Below are 21,071 nucleotides of genomic sequence, written 5' to 3'. Positions count from 1 at the left end.
AGCCATTGTTTTCTCTTTTGTCCTCTTTCTCCTGTTTCTTTTCCTAACTTGGTGCAGCTATTGGTACTTTATTTATCACTCTTTGCATCCAAAGAAATCTGCACTCTTGCTTTTGGTGACTCCAAAGAAATATGGGGGAGGGAAGAGATCATGCAAATTACTGATATGATTTCTTCTTTACAATGTCACATTCTTCCCTGCTCACAACTTGGCCTTAGCTATACTATTTACACAGCAATTTCACATTGCTCTAAAAGGAGTATACTACAGATACTTGAAAAGATTCTACAGATTGCTATTCTTATAAACATTCTTTTTAGTATAAAAATATTCTCAGTGTTTTTTCCCTAAACTCAATATATTCTCTTTTGTTTCTGCTATAACCACAAAACTTCAAATAAGCTTTTATTTAAATTTGTTACTAACTGACTGAATTCACTCAGCATTAAATGTTGCTTGCCTTATCTTATACTGTGGTAAAATTAAGAGAAGAAACATGGACAAAATAATCAGTTCAAAATTATTAGGCTGTTTGAGCCAGCTTTGATGCTTATGCATGTCATCTAGCAATGAAAAAAGAGTTACTATGATATATCTTTATATCTCTAATCAGTTGGTTACCATAGCTTTACCATCTCTGTCATCAATACCACTGAATGTCTGAAATGTAAAAAGCTCACACTAGATTTTTACAATGTAGTTGGACACAAAATTATTCTAATACATTTTCTATTAGGAGATCACATTTATTAATTCTAAATAAATTGATTTTCAACAAAGTCTTTAATATTTGATTAATGTGCCAGAGACTAGACCTTTCCAAAGGGATAAAGGAGAAGGAAAACAAATAGGAGGAAAAAAATCTCTTTAGAGATTTAAACTGGTATTAGATGTGTTTAGTATACATATGCTTAATTTGATACTAACTAAAAGAATCAAGATTAGATTCTAATCCAATTTCTGACATGGCTATGTTGAAAAAGAGCTACTGCCTAGCCAGACATAAATGCTATAATTTGTATTAAGTCAGGATGCATAGTGATGCAGGAGCATATGTCTTAGATTAGGAGTTGCTTTTTCATCAGCATGCCAGCTAAAGACCACATCCTAATCTTAGCCATGTGCCACTCTGCACAATGCACCCATGTGCATCCACTATGAGAGAGCTGTCCCAAGGTGTGGCATGAAAAAGGAGATGTTCATCTTGGTCACCTTGGGAAAACAAGCACGAAGCACCTTGGGAAAACAAAAAAACAAAAAAACAAAAAAAAAAAACCCAAGAAATCCAACAAAAAAATAATTAGGTGACAAGTCAGCATAGTACAGAGATGTGTTTGACTCTCAGCCCACTTCAGAATTATCCCTTTCAAGCAGTTAATTTGCTGGTGGGTTTTTTTTTTTAATTGAAAGGGCAACACAGTCTGAACACAGCAAGAGTATTTTTATCACTGCAGTTCTTGTCACCATCCTTGCATAAAGCATTATGTAAGCATCTGATTTGCATCAGTATACAGCTCTGATTGCTGAGAAAGCAATTTGCAGTTTAATAAGATTAATACAAAACATTGCTTTTCTCTTATTTTCTTGTGTTAGTGATGGTAGCTGGAATAATGCAGATTTTCTCCTCACAATAACAAGCATTAAGGCTGCTATGAATGATATGGTTTTTGTCTCTGGATGTATACTCAAGGCTTAATACAAAAAAAACCCCAAAAAATGTCACTGGGTCATGAAGATTTAAAGAGAAGGAGAGGATATGTTGTACAATACCTCACAGTACTTTTACTTCAGAGTGACTGAACCATTGGATATCTGGAAATATTTTCTTAGTAATAATGGAAGCATTTTCTTAGTAATAATAATATCTAGTACTTCTGAGAGCAGCATGTATTCAGAAGCATGTTTTATTAAAAAAAAATAAGGGTGACATTTCTATCCCTGAATAGCTAAAGCCACAATAGAGACCAGAGATAAAATCTGTGAGATTTACAAGAGGTGGTCTCAGACATCTTTTACAGGTGATTTCTTCCATAATGAGCCCTCAGTGTAAGACACAAGGGGAAAGATAAGTTACCCTTTTCATTGACCACACAAAAACGTGAGCTTTAAACAATGCAAAGGGCTCAGTTGAGAGGCATCAGGAATCCCACAGCAGCACTGGAAGTGAGGCCTGCAGATGATTCCTGCCTGACACTACTACCAGAGAGCTACACAGGAGATTAAAATGGAGAATGTGGATTACTTTTACAAAAGGGTTCTTGTACCTGGTTTAGAACAAGTGGAAATTCTTTATCAGTGATGTCACCAGGAAAAGTAAACACTAGTAAGGCAGTTGCCATAAACCAGGTAGAGTTTGCTAGTCCTGTGTTTGCTAACCACTTGGTCTCCAGTGGTTTTGTAAGAAGCTGTTCAAGGTTTGGGCTAGAAAAGGCCCAAAGTTCAACTGAAAAACTTTGGAAATTCAGTGGAAGTTCATTAATGAGTCCACCTGCAAACCACAGAGGATATTCAGTGCTGTGAGTATCCAGCATAGGAAAACGTGCTTCTTCAAAAAAGGGTTTTATTGGTGAACTCTGTAGCCTGCAGCAATATCTGAATTAAGCTCTGAAATAAATACAAGGAAACAGTAGCAAAAGATTAAACTGACTGAACATAGCAGGGAAAGTTATGGGGACATCAAGGTTTTTTGTACAGAAATGGATTACTTATTCTTCAGCTCTTTATTTCAAGGATAATGCACTATACAAATGGATTAAAGCTATTTTTCAGAAGATACCTGGAAGTACACCAATAAGCCAGAGTTTCTAAAAATGACCTTTTTTGATTTGGTGGATTCAGGAATTCCTCCTTAGATATGACAAGATTACTGAATTTGGGTGAAAGAAGCATAATGAGGTCTTGGGTTTTAAACTTTCCTGTCCCACTGTACACAGATTTTTCAAATACTGCCATTGAAAGGACTGAGAAGTTATTTCTAAAGGCTTTTTCTCCTCTCTGAAACAATGGAACTTTGAGACACCCTTTGGTAGTTAAGCGTGTGAAACAAAGTCAAAACAAATGACATATATGAGCCAATTAAAAAATTCTTAATAGTGAAACAAATGAGGCTTTTATTAAGATGAATGAACTAAACAAATTACATAAACTGTTTCTGCACTTCTTATGGAATTCTGTAGCCAGAAAAGTTTGTGACATTTTTTATCTGTTAGGCACTGTATTTTATTTGAGATTGCTAAGAGTCTGCTATGATATTTTTTCTCCCCTTCTTTTTAAATAATTAAAATTTCTTTCCAAAATGTACTGCTAATTATTTAATGATTTTTTGTAGGTTTTTTATTGTATTAAAATATTGGAGGGAATATCAGTTTTCTATAGAAATGGTTGTGTTAAAGCACTTTTCTGTAGTACTCTTACCACTGCCAACACTTATGAATACTTTCTTTACTCTCAGCTATGATATGGTAGAGAATATCCCTCCAGGTATTACAACTCAGATGATGGAAATGGACAGACAGGATACAATTCACATACATATGGGTAAAACCCCACAAAAAGCAGTATTTTAAAGTGCCATGTATGGAGAAGCTACACTTACTTAACTCCCTTTAAAAGACCATTAGCTGTACGATTTTAAGCGACAAGTGTTAAAGAAATATAACAAGACACCATAATTCCATGTGATCAAGCATTACTTCACCAGTTTTAAGCATGTGTTCATGTTTGTTTTCCACCAATGCTGATCTTTATGGTTTCTCTCCTCATCACCAATTCCCAGTATCATTTGGCTTTCCTTCCCAATTACTTGTCTGTTTTTCCCTTCCCAGCAAGTGCCAGCATTCAGAAGTAGCCTTTTGTTTTTGCTGCAGCAACAATTTTTAGTCTTAATTTCTCTATCTCATCTTCTTTGCCCCACTTATTTAGCTCACATCTCTGTGCCATTGGCATTCAACTTGAATGGGTTTCTTCCACATGCATAATAGAGTACAAGAAAAATGTTTAAAAAGACACTCATTTCACCCCCTCCTTCCCCCCTCCCCATGCTTTCCCTCCTCACCATGGTACCTTAATGTCTGCCAGGGCTCAAATAAACAATTTTATCTGGTTTATAGCATGTTCAAGCATGGATGGATTTTTAAACAGTAGGCAAAGAGAACAACTTTTACAAAATCAGATAAACCATATGAAGACAAATAAAATCCCCAGACTGTGGCAGACACCTAGCATAAGAAAGCTCAGTTTGCCTGGCAAATTCCAAATGCTGAATAGTGCATTTTGTAATGTCAAGCACTTGGCTGTCCAACACCAAAGTAAGTGTTGGTTATGCTAGGAAAACCTTCTATATGCAATAAACATGGATCATTCTCTGTGATCCTTCTTCCCTCGAGTTTCCTGATTGAATTGTGCACTCATGTTGCCCCATATAGTAATTCTGCATCTTATTTCAATTAAGGCTGGTGTTATTTCTCCTGTCTCCCTTTTTCTTTCTCTTTTTTCCAGAAACTCTATAGACATTAAATTGGACTGTGGAACAGATTTAAAGAACAAGGCAGATGTAAAGGCTATACCATGCCCTCAATATTCTTCATTACAGAAAGGTAACTGAAGAGGTTTTAGGAATACAATAAAAAATCACAGGTGGCACAAGGACACCAGAGGAGAGTCTAATAAAAAAGAAATTTTTTGCCATTTGATTCAAATGCCTTTTTTATTCTTGGCTACACGTTGTCTTTAGAATTGTGCATTGAAAATGGCAATTATTTCTGTTAACTTGCTTTTTTAAAACTTCTATTTTCTCTTGTAATTCTTCTTGCAAACCCTAACTTCTAATGTCCAGTGCAACCAAACATAATATTCTCTTTCAGTAAAATAGAAAGCATTAAAAAACCCATTATTTTGTTTTAAGTCTTAAGTTAAAATATGAGTTCCAGTTTTAGCTTAGAGCTATAATTTATAATTCTAAGCTTATCTCTCAGTGTTCTGTATCACTTCCTCACCATGCACACAAGTACATTCAGGAGGTATTCCTCATTCTTCTCAAAATCAAGATTCATAATCATGGACTCTGCCCTTTCCTGGAAAAGAGCAACGCAGATGTAAGAGAAATGCAATCCATTATCTCAGCTCAAAGTAGTTTTTGTTACCTTTTTAAAATTTTTTTTTCCTTTTCTTTTTGTGAGACAGAAAATTGTTTTTTTCTGCCAGAAGTGAGGGCTTAGAGTCTCTCAGCTATGGATCAATTTTCAGAGAAAGCCCCAGCATCAATTACTTCTGCCCACTGACAGCCCCACAAGGCTTCAGAAACGCCAGCTACCCTGTACACCTCCTCAAAGGACAGCTCTGGGACTGGAACCAGAATGTCTGACAGGGCACAACCAGCCATGCTACTGTCAGACAGATCTTTGGAGGATAGCAGAGACCGGAAGACATCCAGAAACTCTCCTCTGCTAACTTTGTATGACTGATGCTCTGTGGAAAAACCTCTATTGCATCACAGAGAAGAGGTGTAGCAGAAGTAGATTTCTGACCTTCATCACATGTGTTAAAGAGCATGTGACCCAAAGCAACTCTTCAGAAAATAATCTTCCAAATGAGAAAAAAAGCAGCAGATGTTGTGCCTAAAGATATTGATAACATCAATAGTATGCCCTCAAAAATATTAATGCAGGAGCGAGCACTCCACCAGACATAATCCTTTCAGCTTAAGGTCACCTTTCATTGGCTGCTTTATTGAAGGAGTTTCTCCTGAAAGTGCAGTTGCACCCTGCACCAGCTGCAGCAAGCCCCAGATAACTCCCAGTAAGAGCAGCAATGAGAAATAAAAGAACAAAATAGGTCAAAAAATCAGGTAGCACTGGAACACACACAGAGGATACAAAAGGTAAGGGAAAGCATAGTTTGAGTCTGTACTTGCTTTCAGTATTGCATATGGAGTCAGTAATCTCCACCTTCTACTCCAAATGTCTTTTTCTGTGCCCTCCTCACAAAGAAAAACAAATCCCTACAGATATAACACAGGCTGCTTTCCAAAGAGCCTTGTTCCACATAAAGCATGCAAATAGTGCTGTGAACACAACAGTTCCCAGGGGGGACTGAATGGAAAACTGACTATGCAAAATGCAGCTGCTGAGCCATTATGCAAAAAATATTTAAACTATTTTGGAGTCTTTCTTCATAATGTTTTGTTTCTATATAGTGAAATTAGTACAGATCATTTATGACAGGAACATGTTTGCATTGATTAGAAATCTAGACAATCAAATAAAGAACTGGAACAAGCCATGGAGAACTCAGAATATGAATTTCAAACATTTTAGAGAACTTTTGAGGGTCTCAACAAACATACTGCCAGACTCCACCTCTTTCCTACATGTATTCCTACAAAAGTAGACAAGGAAACTAAAGGAGGGGCAACAGAAAATCAGCAAAATAAAACATCTAATTGCCCTGTGTAATATACAGGACTCAGCCTCACCTCCCCAGATAATCAATTATCTACTATGTTGTACTAGAACGCAGGCATCACAGCTCTTTGAAAAATTATGCAAGAAATTCTTCCTTCTGCATCCCCTGTGAAGCAAGACTTGAACTGCATTCTGTCTGAAAGGTGGAATTAGATATTTAGATTTTTTTTTTCTCTTTTCCCCCAGATTGCATCAGCCATACACCTGTTAGAAAGTATGTGAAGTTGATCCTGTTGGAGTGCACTGTACCTCTCCTCAGAATCTCATCTTTCCCAAAGTGGGAATGGACTACTCATGGCTAAGCTGTCACTTTGATTTTCATCTTGAGAGGGCATTTTCTGTTCCTTCTTTTGAAGTCTGAGATTTTTAACTTCTGTTTTTAGTATCTTTGTATGCTAAACTGCACATAGTTGTTTCTCACATGGAAACTCAGGGGAAACCATAAAAATAAGATGGCATATTTAACCAGCTGGAAAAATCAACAGGTTTAAGTCTCTGGATACTTTCTAACCTATTGACTTTATTTTTTTAGCAATGATGGGTTAAATTCTGTATTGAGAGGAATAAAGAATACTGGGTGTAGAATTTTTTGTTAAGGGGGATATGATTCATAGAGGCCACAAGAGCTTTGCTTTGCTTAATTTGTGACCTATTTCAGGGTTGGTGCTAAACTCAGTACCTTAGCAATACTGAACAGAGATTAATAAGGGGACTCTGAAAAACAGAAAAGCAGAGAAGAACAAGCCATGTCGAGATTCCTGTGTTCAAACAGCTATGTCAGTTGGCCTGAGAGAAAATAACGGTACTACAGGTGTAAAGACTAAAAAGTGATCAGGCTCAGCATTTTTACTTAGAAATCTCATATAAGTCACAGTGAAATCTGATGAATATTGTTAAAATGTTGACTTAAACACACCAAATATAGAAAAATGGAATATTGTAAAGTCACACCTTTGTAATTACGTGAAATGAGATTACAACAGCTCTCAACCAGATAGATTGCTATAGAGTATCTTCCATCGGTGGACTGTATGAATGGTTTTGACAGCAGCATTGTGACTTCCTTTTCTAAAATTTTAATGATTTCATAAGATAGAAGCCAACAGTGGAGATCCAACAATGCACCCAACAGTATATTTGGCCTGGATAGTAACACCTTCCAGTAAAATAGGATCACAGTTCCAACTGAAAGGGACTGCTTGACTGTGAAAAGTTTTCCCCTATATTCCAACTCAGGTGCTCTTGTTTCAACCTGTGGATGTTAGCTCATTGTGTAGAGTTTGATTCCATCTTCCCAAGGCTACCTCACATGCCCACGCAAAAGATTTCTGCTCCCAGCTGAGTCAGCTCCAACTGCTCAGCCTCTTCCCACAGCTGCTCTGACTGCATCAGTGGGTCTGTACTGAGCCCAGGACAGTTTCCCGATCTCTTTTGGCATTCGCACCATCTCATATCCATACTGAGGATCTATATCTATGTAAGCTCATCCTGCATCTCTAGTTTGCAGAAACAAACTCGTAACCTCAAAGGACCTATCACACAGACTATTATTGCACTAGCTGAACTCATTTCTTACAGGGCTTGCTATCTCTCCTTAAATGAGGAGGAAAATCGTACCAAACAGCCACATTTCCTCAGCCAAGTTCAATTACAGAAAGTTCAATCAGTGTCACCCTTTTTATTCCCTTTGAACTATTTTTTCAAAAGATTTGCAAAAAATGAAAGAAAGAAAAATCAGTTCTAGGAAGTGGGTCACTATATGATGCTTGTCTGAGAGTAGATATTTGCTGAGAGTGACAAAATATGACAGCGGTCAGCAAGTTTCTTGTTTACACTCTGTAATCTCACTATCTGCAATGATTTGACTTTCACAGAGCTGAAGAAGTTTCCTATTTTAACAGCAGCTTTCTGAGTTTCATACTAATATCACAAAAAATATCTGGTTTTACTAGATTTCTCTTTTTTCCTAATTTTTGTTTTGACAAAGATGCGGGAGTATGCCAGTGCAGTTTGATTTGCCAAAGTACCTCCTGATGCCAGTTACAGAAGTAAAAAGGCTCCTCTCATTTACTCTGATAGGCATTGCAATATTGAATATTACACTGATTAATCTGATTCAGTAGAATGAAGCAATAGAACAGGGTGAACAGGCAAAGCAAACAATTTGTAAATAACCCACTGACTGAAAATTCAAAAATTCAGATTTGTCCAAGTAACTTCAGCAAACATGAACCACTAACACACTGTCCAAAAACCAGGAATAACTTCCAGTTAAAAAAAGAAAAACAAAAACAAAAAAAAAATCACTAAATTAGCATGAATACAATTTGCTCAGCCTTAAAATTTACATTAAGTTCTAGAAGGCAAAACTGTTACACTTAGTTCAGTTTGACAATTGCATAAAAATTCTCTACAAAAGTGTATCTCCAACACTGAAAAAATCTTTCTCTCTTATTTCAGAATCTCCACCTAGTGGGAGTATCATATTTTGTCAAAATTTTTAAATCAATGGCACTTATTATTCAGAGATTCCATACCAATGTTCTTCCTGTACAACATTTTTTGCATATTGCAATATTTATAAATTTTGCTTCTAACATCATATGTGAAACTCTCAAAAATACACCTCTGAATTACAAATATGAGTACCTTTCTTTTAAGAAATTGTCTAAATCAATTGTTCACTTACCTCAAAAGTCAAAATTATAATGCTATATGAAAATGTTTTGATGTTGAGGTCTTGAGTTTACTCCTGCCTGATACATTTGTTTAGTAAGGAATATGACTTCACTAGAAATCAGCCCTTGATCACTGCATATTGCATCTTATCTTTGCAGGAGAGCTGCCTTTGAACTCATGTACTCATACAGAGTAAGATTTAATGATATATAGCACTTGCATGTGACTTAATCACATTGGAGCCCAGAACAGTTTTTTGTGGCTCAACGATAAAACTATAAATTAGCTCTTTGAACAAAAATCCCCACATGGTTAAACCACATTATAAAGCAGAGACATTTGGCTAAAGAATCAAACCCATACAAATAAATAATTATATATGTATGTTTGAACAGGCTTTGCCTGTGAAGGGAGATGAGTCACTTCATTTTTTTATGCTGCCCTTGTGACAGCTGAGCAACATAATTATATTCCTTTGCATTGTGCTGGTTTATCTCATTGGTATTAGATTTTTTATTTTTCCATATTCTAATTTTTGTGGTGGGTGAAGTGTAGAACTCAGGGAGGCAAGGAACTGCTATGATTTGGTTTGGTTAAGGTTTCAACTAAATAAGATTTCAATACTTTTAAATAAAAATAAAGCCAAAGTGGGGATATTCTTGTTATTATGCACCCAAGTAATGACTAATAAATATTTCTAATGTAAAATTTTAAATGTTATTAATTTACCTTTATTTAAAATAATGAAAGAAAAACAAACAAGAAAATCCTTTCAACCAGGCCAAAGGGCTTACTGAATCCATACTATGCATAAAATATATTTAGGAAGGTATATAAAGTTAGAATTATGTTTGGGGATTTTATTGCTCATGACAAATAAAATAAAAAAAGCAAAAATTACTGTATTTGCAGTGATGAATCTGCTAGCTGACTTATGAAAAATGCACGAACATTTGCGAATGGCAAAAGGCGAGAGCCTGAAAACATATAGACAAATGAAAAATACACTAAAATCTTGATGTACATACACAGTAGAAAGCCTGGATATAACCTTAAATAATGAAATATTAACAAATGTCCTTTTCTCATGATCACATATATCCCAAATGGAATTAATATGACATCAAAAAAGATTTTTTCCAAAATCAGGCTTTGACAACATCCCTGGAAGTGAATTAAGCTGGAGAAATGTTGAGACAGTATTAGTTTTAGAATTCCATGTACTTCTTTTGTTACCAATGAGCTTGAAGACCAAGCTCTTGAACAGGCATGTTCACCACAAATAGATTAATGGGAATAGAAAAAATAGTACACATATTAAAGCAACATACAAAGTGGAATGCAGTCATATTTTACATTAACTTGAAATATGGCATTCAAATAATCAATATGAGCATCTACAATGGTAAACACTAACATTGTCAGTAGTACACATGCGTAATGTAGCATACAATAGTACGCTACACACAGACATGTACAGTAAAATGAGCTGGCTGTGACCTAGAATAGACATCTGTAAAGCCAGAATCTGAATTTAGGGAGAAAAATTTCCCTTGAAGGGACAAACACACATAGTCCAGTCATCAAGCTTTTACTTAAAATATGGCTCTGCCCTGCAAAATTAGTATCACCTGACCTCTGATTCTCTAGGCTGGCTAAGCAGTCAGAAAAGCACTGAACTGATGGTAGTGCCTGTGCATGAAAAAGGAGACCCTGGCTTTCAGACCATCTCTGTTCTCCAAGCAACAGCACTTTGGCCTTGCTTGGGATGCATTTCAGCATCACAGTGTGGGAGGTGTGAGTGAATTTGCAGTGGCTGCTCTGCCAGAGCTCTGCAGGAACACAGGTGTTGCTGCAGTGGTACTGATGTTGTCACACACTGTGAACTGAAGGATGTACACTCACTGGCAGCCAAAAACACCAGACCTAATCCAGGTTTCATCACTAATTTTATACCTCACCGACATTTCCATCAGCTCATACAAGCTCTAACAAAGAAAAGAGCAACTTCGGACCACTGACTTTGGAGTCTTTTGTGCTGCAGTAAAAATTTTTACTAGTCCATCATACTACTGAGTAATACAGAGATATTAAAGAATATGAGAAATTAGAATTTTTTAAGACAGTGATAGGTCATTTTGAACTTATTATTAAATTCAGAAGTTTTGTGGTGAAAACCAGTGTAGGTTACCTGTTTATATAAAAGTATTCTGGTACTGCAAAGTTCTCCTAAGCAGCACATTTTGCACATCCAGCAATTTTTCGCATGATTGTCAGTAGTAAGCAATCCAGTGGAAACACTATACAAGAGTAAAAGGATTGTCTTACACACAGAACCTATTAGAACAAAAACCACTAGGCTCTGTGCTCAAGGCATTCAAAAGTCAAAGTTAGAAGCATTACTAATGACAGGCACATGTAATACGATCTGCATGGTGAGGCAATGCATCATTGCAGCCAGATTTAGAGCCAGATCATCACTTTAGAAATAGCAATAGCTGGATAAGGTCCAAGTTACTTCTTCATCAAAGCAGTATGACTCCTGACTCCAGTGAAAATAATAACCTGAATTTGTGGAGACAAAGTTCTGATCAATAATGAATCTTAACATGCCCATGCAATCGTCTGTCTTCTCAAATGTGAATTTGTACTGACACCTTCTTGACACTCTGCCAGCAGCGGCTGCTCACTGAAAGCTGAGTGGCAAATGTGGGCTTGTGAATGTTGAGTAAAAATCTGGTATCTGAAGTGTGTTTTACCAGAAAACCTATGATACAACTATAAACTGTAGCTATGGGAATACTAGAGAAACATTTGATTGTGGTTATTAAATTTCTGATGTGAAATGTAACCTGCATGTTTACATGCATGTTTAGGCCCCCCCAAAATCACACAAGAACTTAGTCCTTCAAACCAAATTTCCAAGTTCTGGAGCCAAATATCCATGAATGTTTTCAAGTTTCTCGTGGATTGCTCCCCTGCCTTGAAACTGAAAACAGTACCACTTTTGTTGTTAAACAACACCACTGACTAGCTAATGGCCACAGATCACAGCCACGTGACAGCCATGGAGTTAGAGATGCACAGCTCTGAACTGTACACATTTCATTATGCCAGCTCAAATTTCTGATACTTTGCATCTCAAAATAATCCAGTATGCACCAAGAAGGTCTCTGGAAACCTCTGGGAAAACAGGATTTGTTTTACTGATTGAGACCCCTGACCCATTTAATCCCTCCCCTGGTCACATGAAGAATTTAGACTCATGACTACCAGGATAGGTTTCACTCTGAATCTCACTGTAACTCAGAGGTTGATTTAAATGCTAAGTTGCAGGCACTTAATTTTTGATTTTTTAAATCATTAATCTGGAAGTGAATTACAGCTTTAGAATCATGGCATTCTTAAAATATATTTCAAAACATGTCCTGAAGGTCTGAATTTTACGACTGATGTTCACATGACAAAAGAGGATAATTTTAAATTATTGCCTCACCAGGTTTCCTCTGTCATCAAGTTCTGTGCTATTTGCACAAGCATGCTGACACAAATAGAGATTTCCCCATGCCCTGGGAAATCTGTTTTACCAGCACTCAGTGAGGACTGAGCCCCCAAACAAATGTCTTGTACATTTTATGCAACTATTGTATTAATTTAGTTAGTGTTAAAGTAGATGTTAAAATTAAAACTCCTTATAGCCACTACTCTGATAGAAACATCTCAGGCATGCACTTGAACAGACATTTCTGCAGGATCCAATGGGAATTCATCAAACAGCACAAATACTTGCCTGAACACCCACTGATGTTGGCAGCACAACTGTTTGTGACACTTCTGACTGAATCAGAAGCTCCTAACTGCTTTAAGCATTCTTTCACCTGGACTTCCAGATTTGCCACTACTGTTCCACTCACAAGCCCTGCACTGTGCGGTCACCGGATAATGTTTCACACATAAATGTATGAAAAATATAGAATCTAGAGGCCAGAAAAAATGCATTTTACTCACAGCACTCCAAACCTTCCTCAGAGCATATGCACATATATTAAATTCTGAAAACTGAAGACTTTGTAGTATTTCTGTACAAATTCAGCTTGTCCAACATTTTCACAATGAAAAGCTGAAAATCAGGCTTCTGAACTCATGTTTATATGCTTTAAGAGATGACCTGGTTCTCAAAAGCACTGAGCCTTGGGTGACTTTGGTGGATTTAGCAGAGAGGTTTTCTAATAGAGCTGGAAAAAATGCCTAATCTGCTCCCTTTGTGGCTGGTAGGAGTATTACTGCTGAGCTTTGTCAAGCTCAGCTGATAACTTTAAGATTTCTGTTTTTGAAAAAACAGGTAGTCATAGGAACTGAATACCAAAGAACAGGGTAGGGTTCTCAGAACACCACAACCAAAACACACTCCCTGTTTCTGAGTGTTTACTGTCACTGCTTGCTTGAAAGACTAACAGGTGTATGAGAAATGGGATGTGAGAAAGATGTTTTCTTGTTTCAAAATAATTTAATCCTCCCCTATTTCCTACGCCCCCCCCCCTTGCCTGAGCCTTGAAAGAGGAGATATGCCATCTGTTTCAATAAAACATGAAAAGTACACACACGTGATTGAGGCAGTGCTAGAAGTAGGGAGAGAAAAAAAGAATGTATCTTTAAAATACTAAATATGGAAAATTATGAAACAATAAACACCTGTCCCTTCAGCACTTTATTCTCCCATACTTGGGGAAATGTTTAATTACTGCAATTATATTTATAAATTTTCATTGGAGCATCACTTTTGCATCATTTTTGCAATCATCAAAGGTACAAAAAATGTATCATTTTAAGTAACAGTCTCAAAGAGTCCAGAAAGCTCAATTCTTTCTTTTTAATTTTCATTCCATTTATTGGTCATTAGTAGAATCTTCTCAACCATGTTTCTCTTCTACGTACATCTTCTTTTACTGATTGAGTTTCTTCATATTGCAGCTGATGCACTTTTCAGTGTTTTTGTTATAATTACCAAATTCAGAATGAAAATGAAAACCACCTAATTATGTAATTGTCTTAGAGACAGCATGATAATTAGAGGTCTCAGAAAAGCAGCCCAGAGGGATTCACTGTACAGAAAGGTAAAGAAAATATAATAAAGGAATTTCAGAAAAGGCCTAAGCAAAACATTGTAGGAAAAGAAATTATACATGCAAACCTGAACAGATGCCCTCAATAACTTTATACCTTAATCAACACAAAATATCACATTTACATTAACAGCGCACACACAGCAAGACATGTCACCATAAAATAACTATTCAGAAGTTATAAAAGGTAAGAGACTGAAGCTTTACACTAAATTATAAGAAATAATACTGAAAATGAAATATATTACAAAGATTAAGAAGAAAATTAAAAATATGGGTGAGATAAATATGAAAACAGAAAGTTAAAAGTACTAAGCCAATGGACATAAACCAACAAAAGTTGAAAATGTTCTCATTGAAGGATTAATATAAAAACTTATTTCTAATGTTTTGATAGATCTTCAGGCTGTGGTACAAAAAGTGTGCAAATGTCATATTAGATATCTGTATAAACTTTTTCAGGCATATATCTCCAAGTTATTATGCTTTTCTAAACTTTGTAAGTATCTGCAGCTGCACACAGTAAAACCAAAACCAGCCGGACTCCCTTATCCAGCACAAGGACAAATTTAAAGAAGCTTCACATTTATGACTTTCATGAGAAATCCTCCAGTCAAATCCAAGAGAAACACGAACATTTGCCCTGTTAAAAAGGCTTATCCCTTTCATTCTGGCTTTGTGAGGTGATGGCACAGGAGAGGCTATGATAAGGTGGTGGGACTGGTTAAAAACCACCAAATTTCTGCTGCTGCCCATAACGACGAAGGTGAGTGTGTGCACAAAGGCAAAGTCCCACTGGCTGCAAGCTGTGATTCAAGCCCTCAGAAGTGCTCAGAACCCATGGGTGTGGACAATGGTCCAGTCCCTCTCTATATAACCTAGCTCACCTCCACATTTTCAGCACCAGAGATCTTACAGTATTTCTCCTGAGTGCCATCACCACACAGAAAATACTGTTACATTTGAAACTAAGAGAATGTGAACCATTATCTTTTTCATGCCAGAAGCCTCAAACTGCCACAGAAGAAATCAACTTCCTTCTGTTCGCAGCAGTTAACGTTCAGTTTACATGTGTTTTGACACTTGGCAGTAGCTAATTATTGGCTACGCTCTATGCCATGAAGTACTTTCCTTTCATAATTAAGAAATCCTTTGAATTGTGGACACTTAACTTTTCAACTGCTAAAGATTGCGAGCAATTAGTATGTAAATTACAAGATGACACCAACAGCTCATATGGAGAAGATAATCCCCACGTAGTGGAAGGCTACCTGTGCATAATGTAAAAACAACAGAAAAGAATGATTATTAGATGTTTCAAATCCTTTAACTTAAAATGGACAAGAACATAGAACTGCTTGCTTGCTTGTATCAGTGTGAGCCAAGGCACAAGCTTGGTGAAAATCAGAAGGTACAAGTTTCTTCAGAAGAAAGTCTTCTTTGACTTTTCCTTTTTTACAATTTTTACCTTTGCCCCACTTGGACTCACACCTCTGTGATGCTCAGAATGTGTGGCACCCATGAGAAAAGAGGTTTTGGAGAAACAGATACGGAGGAGTGAAATGCTTCTCAAGTGAGATATTTTAACAGTTCCAGAGGTGTTATCCAGTGCTTGAGTAAGTTTGGAGGTATCACTCTGATAATCAGCTCCTGTTTCTGCCTTCCAAGTCCCCCCAGTACACTTTTTGGACTATAAGGAACTTACAATTTTAATTATTAGCTAATTTTATTTTTTATTATGTCTGTATAACCATGTTGGTGTACAAATATGATGCCTCTCTCCAGTGAAATTACTGATTTCATCCATTTATTGAACAGATTTTATGCATTCATTACACAGATTTCAGGACATTCTAACTTACCACTGCAATTGGTTTAACACTGTTCTTTGGTACCTGCACGGGAAAAAAAAAATGCATCTCTTTAATTTCTGTTCTGTTTATTACTGTGTCACTGCAGGTGCTAGTTTATACAAGGAAGTGCACAAAATGTCTTTAGAATGCATGAAAAACACAGAATCACAGAATCATGAGGTTGGAAGAGACCTCTAAGATCACCAAGTCCAACCTATGCCCTAACACCTCAACTAGACTATAGCACCAAGTGCCATGTCCAGTCTTTTTTTAAACACATCCAGAGATGGCGATTCTACCATCTCCCTGGGAAGACAATTCCAGTACTTTATTATTCTTTCGATGAAAATTTTTTTCCTAACATCCAACCTATACCTTCCCTGACGCAGCTTGAGAAAACAGACTGGTAACACACTCCCGTAAAGGGCTTAACCCTTCCGCGCACCGCCTTTGTCAAGAAGGGAGGACGGCAACGCTCCGCCGCAGCCGGGAGCGCTCCCTGCCGGCAAGAGCGGGCAGCGGCCCCACAGGCCGGAGGGAGGCGGCGGGGCGCGGGACGGAGGGATTGAGGCAGGGAGGGCTCAAGAGAAAGAGGGCTCCGCTCGCGGCCGGGGACCGGCGGGCATCGCCGGCTCCCGCCGGGCGCTCCCTCAGCCCCTGCCCTCATCGTCCGGCCGGGCGCTCCCTCAGCCCCTGCCCTCATCGTCCGGCCGGGCGCTCCCTCAGCCCCTGCCCTCATCGTCCGGCCGGGCGCTCCCTCAGCCCCTGCCCTCATCGTCCGGCCGGGCGCTCCCTCAGCCCCTGCCCTCATCGTCCGGCCGGGCGCTCCCTCAGCCTCTGCCCCGCATCCCCCGCGCCCACGGCCCCGCACGCCCATAGGCTGCCGGCCCCTCAGCGGCAGCCAATCAGGAGGCAGTTGTCAGGCGCTCCCGTCTATTTTTAGCACGCACAAACAGACGCGCTCGGGGGTGGGTGCGCGCTCTGTCTCTCTCGGGGACGCGCGCTCTGTCTCGGGGACGCGCGCTCTGTCTCTCTCGGGGACGCGGCCGGAGCGCGGGCGCGGCGCGGCGGAGCTGCAGTGGCGCCGGCTGAGGCCCGAGGCAGGGCAAGGGTGCGGGAAAGCACCGCCACGACCGGGCTGCCGTGCAGCTCCCCGCCGGGAGGACAGGGGAAAACCAGACCCGGAACCCCACAGCCTCGGGCAGTTCTAAGGGAAATCAGAAAATTCCCAGTGAAAAGTATTATGTAAAATAAATAAATCAGTAGAAAAAAATAAAAGAAATGTATGGCCCTGTCGCAAAGCGGCTGGTGTGTCCGCTCAGGACCGCGCACCCCGACCCAGGCAGGACTTGGCCTCTTGAGCGAATTAGCAGCAGAAGGGAAAAGTGGGATTACTGGATGGGCTAAACTGCATCTTTTATTTTGTACAGTCTCACTTAATTAAATTCAAGCATAAGGTAGCTAGCTAACTTTGATGTGCTTGTGATACGTTTGGATAATGATAGATGCTTAAGTTGAGGAGAAAAAAAATCAGACAACTCTTAGATAATACGTACAAGTGGGTGTTTTGGAAAGTTCAGATATTTCAGATAGCTGGAGCTGCATTCTTTCCCAGTTTCTCACAGAGTTCTGGATTCAATAGAGCTTTTTAATATATCCTTGAATTCAGAAGGATTAGACATGTGCTGAAGCATTCAGTACACGGATGAAGCAGGGCCTCTACTTCAGAAAAGAAATTACTAAAGGAGAGTAAGGAAAACTATTTTTCTAATACTTTAAATTAAGATTTAAACCAGCAACAATGTCAGCATATTGTAGAAATATCAATGAAAAAAACTGGTCTTGCTAAGCAGGTTTAAAGACCCTTGAATAAACATAAAAGTTTTAGCTATCTATCTAAATATATGAGTTACTTAGCCCCCAGGTGATCAGCTGTTTTGGGATTTGTGCATTGCGATGGGTCATAAGAGCTTCTTGGGCTTTGTAGTGACTTGTTTACAAAAAACAGAGAATGTATGAAATACAGACCTAATCTGTGCACTAAATCTGCAGCCCCCTAAAGGAGTAAACTGATCTGCAGCTCTTGTGCTGACCCTAGAGCATAGGGATGGATTTCAGTGCCCATGTGCACTGAGTTTTGGACACCTTGAGAACAAAATTTTGCAAAATAAGATGGATTCATCAAAGTCAGCCAACTGCCATTTGTTTTTGTAATGAAAAGTATTCCCTGACAAATCTTGTGATATCAGAGCTGAACATTGGCTGGCTGCTCCTCGTCATCACCAGCATTTAAGAGATGTTCAGTGCCAGGCTGTTCTGAAATCCTTGTCTTCATTAATCCCCATGGATGCTTTTTGGTTGCCAGTAGGACATACCAAATCAGCAATGAAACAAAAGAACAAAGTCTGCTGTGACAATGTTTGAATGCCATTTCAAAAAAGTGGCTGGTGGATTTAAAATCTGCCAGAAGAAAAAAATTGTTGTTTATTCTGTCATTACCAGAACACTGATATAGTCAGAAACATTATTTCAATGAAGTTTTTACATGCCATTGAATGTTTTCTCTGTGTTCACGGGTTGTCAGTCTTATGTGCAGATTAAACTTAAGTTTTCACAGAGGAAGTTCACACAGCGTGAATTCTGTTAGCTTTGCTGATCCCATTATGTGCCATAATTTGAGAGTGAAGATTGCTCTGCATAAATATTCATCTAGCATCTTTCAAGTTTTCACTTTTCATTCTACTGCTGCCTGACCCTGTCTGCCACTTTTTTTCTGAATAATCATTACTGCTGAGCAACCCATTTGGACAAAAAAGGCATTTGCAAGACTAAAATACCCAGACAGCACTGGAAGCGTGGATTGTCACTAGTACAAGTTGCAGCCCATTACAATTTATAACTGTGGACATTAAAATAGTCTAATGTGCTATTTGGAATCGATGTGCATTTCTCTCTGCAAATCTCATGGCCTCTGGCTCACGCAGAGGCCATACTGAACACATGGGTTAGTAGCACCCCAACTCTCAGTTGGAGCACTCCAAACCCAAATTATAAATTTTTCCTAATTTCCTTTTGAATCCAGCAGATTTTTAAATTGTAATAATTATTTTTTAATTTTTCTTTTTGTGGGGCAATTTCTATGAAGCCTCAACTCAAAGGTTCTCCCTGTGCATTGAAGTGAACTGAAATTGGTGAAAATGAACAAATGTGATGTGTTGTTCTGGAAGCAGAGTCAAATCAAGGGCTCTTCCATATGAAGTAATTTTAAAAGACTACAAATTAGATAATTCAAGCCCAAACATGACAAAATTGACCACAATTCTCTTGTGAATCCTCAACAGATCCTGGGACATGAATGTCTGTTCTCCACGGTTGTTAATCTAGCCAGTAAGGGAAATTGCTGTTCTCATCTGTTACCAGATGGACTGTCATGTATTTCAGATTGTGTGTTTCCAGCACGTGAGAACATGCACAGATTTTCTAGGTGAGCTGAGGTTATGGGAACACATCCTCCTGCATTGGTGTTGCAGTTGTGCAGTGCACTTAACTGAGCGTGTGATGACTGTGCACATGAGCTGTCTCTTTTCCAGGAAGATTGTGCATGAGTTCCCCGCTCTCCCCCTACAGTTCAGGCCAGCTGAGTTACCTGCATTTGGGAAAACTGGAGTCAGCACCCCTGAAGTGCAAGGAAAGACAGTCCCTGGGAAAATAATTCTCCAGATCATGAGGTCTCACAACCATGTTTTTGAAGTCATACTGTGACTTCAGGGAGATGAACAAGACAAGTTTTTCAGCAGCTCAGACTTGCAGTCACTGCTCCCCAATACAGAGCTCCTATAGAAGAAAGCTCCCCCCTCCTCAATGAAAACAGCTGCTTGAGAAGGGCAAGAGGCACCGCAGGTATGCATCCCCACGGCAGGAATGTAACAAACCACTTCACAGGCTGTGCTGCACATCTTCCTGGAGCTTTCCTTGGGCGAAGCATTGGAGAGCACAGGCTGTTCTGCCATGAGGTTCTGTCTCTGAGACAAGCTGGCAGAGAGAGACATGCTTTTCTACTTATAAGATGCATACTTTTCTAGTATTATCTTTACACCTTTTTTCTTTCCCTTTATTTTCATCCAGTCAGAATTCCCATAGACACCACTAACATAATTTCCCTGCTTATCAGCTTGACATCTTAATTGCAGAAACTGCACCAACAGGGAAAAGCTGCTAGATAGCAGACGCCAATGCTACATCAGGTGAAAACAAGTGATCGCATTACTCAGGAAGTCTAAAGTGGTGAAAATATGCCCTCTTCAAAATTCAAGTTTAACGAGACATATTTCTAGACTGACTGAAGTGACTGAATTCTATTGCCAGTTAGACAGCTTTGATCCAGTCTTCCATTAAAAAAAAAAAAAAAAAAAAAAAAAAAAAAAACTGAAAAAACAGTGCAGGGTAGAAACGTTAATGTCATAAAGGCTGTATGATTCAGAAAGGTGTGTTAAAGCCTGATTTCAGGGCAGCTGCTTGGCCCTGGTTCTGCTGCAGTGTACTTTCCTGTGCACTCACACACAGTCTAACAGAAGCCTGGGCATCAAAGAAATGGACCAAGCATTTTCCAACAGAAACTGGGCTGTAATCCTGTAAGGGACTGCTGTGTTCATCAGGATGCTCCAGTCTGGTTTAGTGGGAAATTAGAATGGCAATCATTTTCCCATTCAAAGTAGCATAATCCCATTTTAAATGTGCACTTTAAATCTGCAAGGCTTAAAATAGATATTGTCTCTGTTTTATGGGAGCTGATGCTGACATTTATATCTCTCAGTGCCCTATGCCTTTTTCTAAAAGAAAATTTATGTGTAAAAGATTCTTGTTCTAATAAAGATCTTGTTCTAATAAAAGATTCTTGTTCTAATAAAGTTCAAATAATTTGTAAAGTACATTGTATTTTGGGCCTGTCACATCAG

General features: G+C 38.6%; 1 long non-coding RNA gene across 1 annotated transcript; it reads right to left on the bottom strand.

The window, feature by feature from the left end:
• Positions 1 to 3,643: 3,643 nt before the first annotated feature.
• On the bottom strand, positions 3,644 to 6,161 carry LOC137474083 (uncharacterized). The gene is made up of 3 exons (XR_010999133.1): positions 5,319 to 6,161; positions 4,995 to 5,067; positions 3,644 to 3,962 (listed from the first exon to the last, which is right to left on the bottom strand). It is a non-coding gene; the product is annotated as an uncharacterized lncRNA (long non-coding RNA).
• Between the last annotated feature and the right edge of the window lie 14,910 nt (positions 6,162 to 21,071).

Source organism: Anomalospiza imberbis, chromosome 5, assembly GCF_031753505.1.
Source record: "Anomalospiza imberbis isolate Cuckoo-Finch-1a 21T00152 chromosome 5, ASM3175350v1, whole genome shotgun sequence".
Lineage (NCBI taxonomy): Eukaryota > Metazoa > Chordata > Aves > Passeriformes > Viduidae > Anomalospiza > Anomalospiza imberbis.
This window is presented reverse-complemented; position numbering and strand designations above follow the sequence as displayed.